Here is a 6573-nt window from a genome sequence, read left to right on the forward strand (position 1 = left end):
CTATGCAGCACGTGTGGCGCAGTTTGTCCTGACCCTGTCTGGGGGCCTCTCCTCTCGGCTGATTCTAATGAGCTCCCCCGGGAGCACACTTGGGTGGCTGGCGTCCCAAAGAACCGGGAGGGGGGGGGGCTTTTTAAATCAATACACCCACGCACATTTGCATAAACATCAGTACGCCGCTTACTTGGCCAGGAAGGTGTCGGGAAAATAACGTTAATACCAGAAAATATGCGCCGAAGAAAACATGTCATTAGCCTCATGTCGTCGATGTGATGCGTCAGTATACAGCCGGAAAATCGATTGAGTCCTGCGAAATAGTCCTGTATAAGCAGATAAATAAAAAAAAAAAATGACACAAAGCTAACAGCACAATGTCCTTGGGGGTGCGCTTAACGAAGCACCGACACAAAAGCGTGTGCACAAAGTGATTTTGAGATGCGTATATTGCTTGAAATAAAAACTTTAAAAACTCAATCTGGACAAAACGTGTCGCACTTGGCCGTTGCCGCGACAACAACGGCAGATGTTCAGGGAGTCTGATTCGGTGATAACGAAGAGGTCTTGGCCACCGAATACTGATTGTTTTAGGCCGTTCCTCTGAATTGGTGCCATTTTGTAAAATGTAAAACTAACTGCATCATGAGATGAACTGTAAAATTTGTTTGTCATTCAACTGTGTCCTGCACATTGATCTGATTGCATAGCGAATAATAAAAATCAATGAATTTAGCGGTCGTTCTACGTTTCTACCCTCACATATACTCACGAGCTGTGGGTCGTGACGGAAAGAATAAGTTCCCTGATACAAGTGGCTGACATGAGTTTCCTCCGCAGGCTCTCAATTCGAGATAAGGAGTCGAGTCGCTGCTGCTCCTCCGCATTGAGAGGAGCCAGACGAGGTGGTCTTCCGGGTTCCGCTGGGAGGAGACTCCCAGCTGGCTTGGGAACCCCTCGGGATCCCCCCGGAGGAGCTGGACGATGTGGCTGGGCTTCCCTATTTGAGCTGATGACCCCGCGACATGACCTCGCATAAGCGGAAGAACAACGTAGAGGTATGGGATTGAAAGCATTGTTTTGAAATGGATTTAAAAGCATTTAGACTTGGGGTTGGCTGCGTATTCCATTTGTGTGCAACATAACAGCCAAATGCTGCTTCACCATGTTTGCTTTGACCTCTGTGCTCCGCTAATTGATCCGACTTTGCAGATCTCAGAGACCTGATAGCTAAAATCGATTCTTGAGCTCACTCGGAAACATAAAGCCTAAAGCCTTCTTGAAGTTGCTTCAATCGTTTATTTATGTCATCGTGATTTGAGTTCGAGGCTCGCACGGTGGACGACTGATTAGCACGATGGCCTCACACAGTGCACAGGTCGTGGGTTCGATTCCGGCTCCGGCCTTTCTGTGTGGAGTTTGCCTGCGTGGGCTTTCTCCGGGTATTCTGGCTTCCTCCCACATTCCAAAGACATGCATGGCAGGTTGATTGGACTCTCTAAATTGGCCCCAGGTGTGAGCGTGAGAGTGAATGGTTGTTCGTCTCTGTGTGCCTTGCGATTGGCTGGCAACCCAGTTCAGGGTGTACCCCGCCTACTGCCCAGAGACAGCTGGGATAGGCTCCAGCACCCCCCGCGACCCTCGTGAGGAGAAGCACTACAGATCATTTTATCTCAATGATTCACTCACAAGATGGATAGAAATCGTCCTTTATTTTCAGAGTTACGACAAGCACCAATCCTGTGAAATGACCCTTAAATTACTTTAAAAATCATTTTTAAACATGGACGTGTCGTACGACTTCTGTGCAACTATTTGCCCATATTTGGGCTCTGCAGGTGACACCGAACGCTTCTGTGACGTTCCCGTTTCCTTCCTTGCCACCAGAGGTGAAGCAGCGAGCCATCTGATGGAGTATTGTGGGTGCCAGACGAGCTCATTAATGTGTCGCAATTCATTATCACAGCCTTGTCTTTTCCTCGTCGGAATGCTAATGGGAATATCAATCATAGGCTTCTCCTCCACAACCACCCCCACAAAATGTTTGCCGCTAACAATCACATTCCTCTTGTCACATGTATATAAAGCGTCAGTCATAATGCGCGATACAGTCTGTGCTATCACCTTTTTAAACAAGACAATCTATCACGGAAATATATTTAAAACACAGAAAAAAGATTCCTGTCCATTTTATCGGTTAATTGGTTGGTAAGATAACAAATCATACGAACTGCACGCAAAATATTCTTCCCAAACCAATAAATAAAACGGTCGAGTGGATTCTCGGTTTTTCATAATCCACTTGCCGCATTTTCCTCTCCCTGATAAAGAGCCCAACGCGAGCGAGCTTCATCGACTCGGACAGCTCGATTGCAGCCGTCGCGTCCCGGGCGTCCTGCGCACACTTTGTCTGTAATTTCATTTTTTTGTGCATAAATCTGCGTTTCTTGTCAGGTGTGTGTCGGCAACAAGAGGAACATGCACACCGACAGCTCTGACAAGCAATTACACGGCAGCGGGTTGGAGGGAGGGACTCCCGATGAGCTGCGGTCTGAAAGATTGAAAGACTCTAGAGGGGAAACGGCCAAAAGGAGGAACTGGTGAGACAACGGCAGGCTTCATTTTCATCCGGCAATTGTGTTGAAGGACGAGGAGGTTTGTGCTCGGATCACTTTTTCAAGGCAGATGAGAAGGGGTTTGCTGTAAACGCAACAATCCAATTTTGGATTATGATTGGGTAAAATTCACTCAGGAGCCAAAGTTAAGTGTCCAGAATGTGTTCTGGCAGTGGTTGTCACATTTCGGCCTTCCTGCAGCATCCTGAAAACTATGTGGATAAACTTGGGACGTCTTGAGTTTTTGGTTCGTTCCATTTTTTGGACGGTCGCGTCTCAACAGTGGTGGGCCGAGCATTTCACACGTTGGCCTTCAGTAGAGTCATAATTAGTCCAATTTGAAGAAATCCCCCTCAGATTGCCGTCATTCACGACACTACAGCTGGAGAAGTATTATACAGAAAGGCTCTCGGACGACCGAGCTTCTCTTGAAAGGTCCGTCTTGAAAATGGCCTCGCACGTGTATCTGCAATTAAATCCACACTTTTCCCTCCTTCGGCCATTGTGCTTTAAAAAGCAAAATTACATTTTGCATTTCGTTGATAGCGCTGCCCCCTCACTAGTGACTATCCAATCACAAAATGCGTTCATCATCTTCAATGTAAGGCCAGCGAGAAGGCCTTACTGTCATCAACTCGTGATCTGATTGGCTATCTCAACTGTCTATCAACTGCAATTCCGCCTTCACTCACAGAGAACAGACGCCCGCACGACTGTATCTGAAGGCCTCGGACGAATCGTGCGTGCTACTGGTATTATGAAATCTGCCTGGCAACACAAGCGAGCTGATTTCTGATTGGATAAAAACCTCCAACTTAAAAATTCAACACGAGGATATAATATGACATCAATGGGAAGAATATCATCATGATTTCTTGATCATGTTAGGGCAGCAGAGAAGGCCTTGAAGGCCTTGACCACCCACCACTTCGTCTCAAAGGTTCATTGATCAGCCATCGCTTTAAGTTCGGAAGTTGTGTGTTCTGTGAGCAAGCGTCGGGAATTACGGTGCAAGTTTATTTCGTTATGTCACTCATTCTATATGAGGAAATCTCATGGAACCCCACCTAAGAAAAGAACATTTACTGAACTAATGACCATGTCGTCTTTGTTTAGTCATAAATTGATTAATTAGATGAGTGGGCCTGTCTAATTAAACACAAATCCGACTCATGACACAGACGATGTTTATACTGCTGGTCAAATCCGATTTTTCGGCCCATATGATTTTTTATTTCTTGTGAATGTGGACAGCAGAATTCCATTTATTTATTTATTTTAAATCCAACCCAATTATCTTTTGTACGTGCATATATTGTAAATAGTATACGTGTACAATGCGACCGCAATCTGGACACTCGGGGCACATTCATCCGATGTCATCAAAATTCAACTAGCGTAGAAAAATAAACAAACATTTATAACAAACAACAAATCCTTTTCCCGACAAATTACGTGAAATTGGATCTTTTCACGGGGGCACTCCTGAACATCTCTCATCACGGCACCCGGGTTGGAAAGCGCCTGCTCAGAAGCGTCTGATTTGCCATTACTCGAGGCTAGTGTAGGTCTTTTCATTTTATAGCTCTTGCTAACTCGTCCCATCTGCTTTTTTTAAGCAGATGGAGCGTCATATTGTGGAATCTTGGACAGAGTTGTTGATTTTTGTATCAATTATGAGTTGTTTGGCATTGATTTTGGCTTTGGCTCGCTTTCAGTGTTAGTAGTAGTGTCTGGCATGGAACACGTTACACCACTCTGCAAAGTATAAAATATAATCTAAAAGCCTTTAGGCAGTCATTTTCTCCACTTCACACACACAGGAAAATGGCATTTCCCCGAGGCCAGGCTGCAATCTCCACAGACAAACTGTCTTTGACGCTGATTTTTCACTTTAGCAATTTGATGAAGGTGCTCAAATTCTGTTTGTGACGTGTGCTTAGGGGTGTCTACCGATAACATTTATACACTTCATGTCAAAAAAAAAAAAAAAGTTGTAAAATATTGTAATGTATTTTTGTGGAAGTTTATTGATACTTTTGGCATTGTGTAAGTTGGATTTTGATATCTGCCAGAAGGGCATCCAAAAGATAAAAAGGAAAAAGGAGATTAGTTTTGGGCTTTGCTAGTTTTTGTCATCTATCGGAGCATATATAGGCACCAAGTAAAATTATCTTTTTGTGTAACCCTCTTTAGTTCCCATCCCTGTCAATCATCTGCTCAGAGACGTCATCTCGTTAGCACAAACACTTTTTCATTCACCGATGGTTTGATCACTGAAATCTGCCTGGCAACAAGTGGCCATGAAAATGAGTTGCTTGACCAGGGGGACAGTATTCACACACTTCAAATTCATACTCTTGATCCTCCACTAAATTTGCAGGTTTGATGGTTATTTTTGTTGATTTATTTTTTTTTTCAAACTTTTATTTTCAGTAGACCTATTATTAGTTTTGTCATTCGTTTCATTCAATTTATTTTGAATGTGCAGCACTTTGTTTCAGCTGTATTGCTGTTCCCAAGTACCGTATTTTCAGGACTATAAGGCGCACTATATAAGCCGCTGCAAAAAATAAAAAAAAACGATATAAAAGCCACACCAGGCTATACGCCTCAGTTTTCTATGTTAAAAAAATGAGTTGTTTACTGCATGTACAGACCGATTTTGTACTGTCAATGCACATAAAGAAACATCAACCGTGCCTTTTAACACGGCAAAAACTTTGCGCATTAAAACAGAACATAACCAAGAGAAAAAAAATGATGTATTTAGTGTAATTTCTGAACTATAGAGCGCCCCTAGTGGTGAAAGAAAAATCCACAGTAAAGCGGGCAAGGAAGTTTTACAAGAGCTCTCCAAAATCAATGTGATCCGTTCTTTGAATAATCTTGCCAGTGCAGTTCTTAAACATTTTTTAATTGCTTTCCCTTTGTATGCAAGACTCCTTCCTCGTGTTCCTCAATTGTGACCGTCTCAAATGATTATCCCTAAATGGAAACGTTATCCCCTTACAAACGTTGAAGTCTTCCCCCTCTGTCTTTTCTGCGGGCCATGTGGGCGGCTCACTTCAACACCGCTTCCCCGCATCCTCCCTCCAGATGTGCACTGGACTCCTTCGAAGTCATTTACTCGACCCCGTATGAGAAAGGTCACGGTGCGAGCCTTCATCCTCCTCCGCGCTCAGCTGAAACCAAGCCAAGTTGAGCAATGAGGCCGCGACCAGCCTTGCGCAAATGTTTGTACATCCGTTCAAAGACTGCTTCATGCTCCGCTATCTCCAATTTGATTGTTTAGTTCAGCTAATTGGTAGAAGTGGATGCAAAATTGGAAATTGGATTTGCATTGGTGGCAAGTCGACTGAAATGTTGAGTTGAGTTCTCCTTCCAATGTTCGTTTCGTTTCAAGCGCTTTGAGGAGCGATTGACGCGTGCGAGTTTTTAAAAGAAAAAAATGTGTCATTTTGGCAGAGCTAAAACGAAATTGTGGAAACGACAAAAAAAGGCAAAATTTACATTATAAAAAAATGGAATAGCAGAACACAAAGTTGTTAAATGTTCCACTCAGGATGAGCTTGATGACACTTCAAGCTCAGTGAACATGATGGAAATAATTATTTGGTTTTGGAAGTTTGATCCCTTCAAAAAAATGAAGTGACAAATTTTTATGACTTTGATAATAGATTGTTTGCATTTTATTGAAATTAATATTATAAAGTATTTGATCGCCTACTCTTAGTCAAGTCAAGTCCAATTCATTTCTATACAACAGCCCAGAATCACAAAAGAGTCTCAAACATCCCATTCTGAATCGTGGCTGCCAAAGTGGCACTCCTGATCTCAGCTCATCAAGTGAACGTAGCACCACCTGCACGCAGTTGGAATACATTACAAAACGTTGACAATTATCGGCACTTTGATGTCAAGATGGACGTACGCACAAAATGACCATCAATCGACTTCGCTC

Source organism: Idiotropiscis lumnitzeri, chromosome 3 (genome assembly GCF_059441095.1).
Source record: "Idiotropiscis lumnitzeri isolate Australia: NSW breed Sydney's pygmy pipehorse chromosome 3, RoL_Ilum_1.0, whole genome shotgun sequence".
Lineage (NCBI taxonomy): Eukaryota > Metazoa > Chordata > Actinopteri > Syngnathiformes > Syngnathidae > Idiotropiscis > Idiotropiscis lumnitzeri.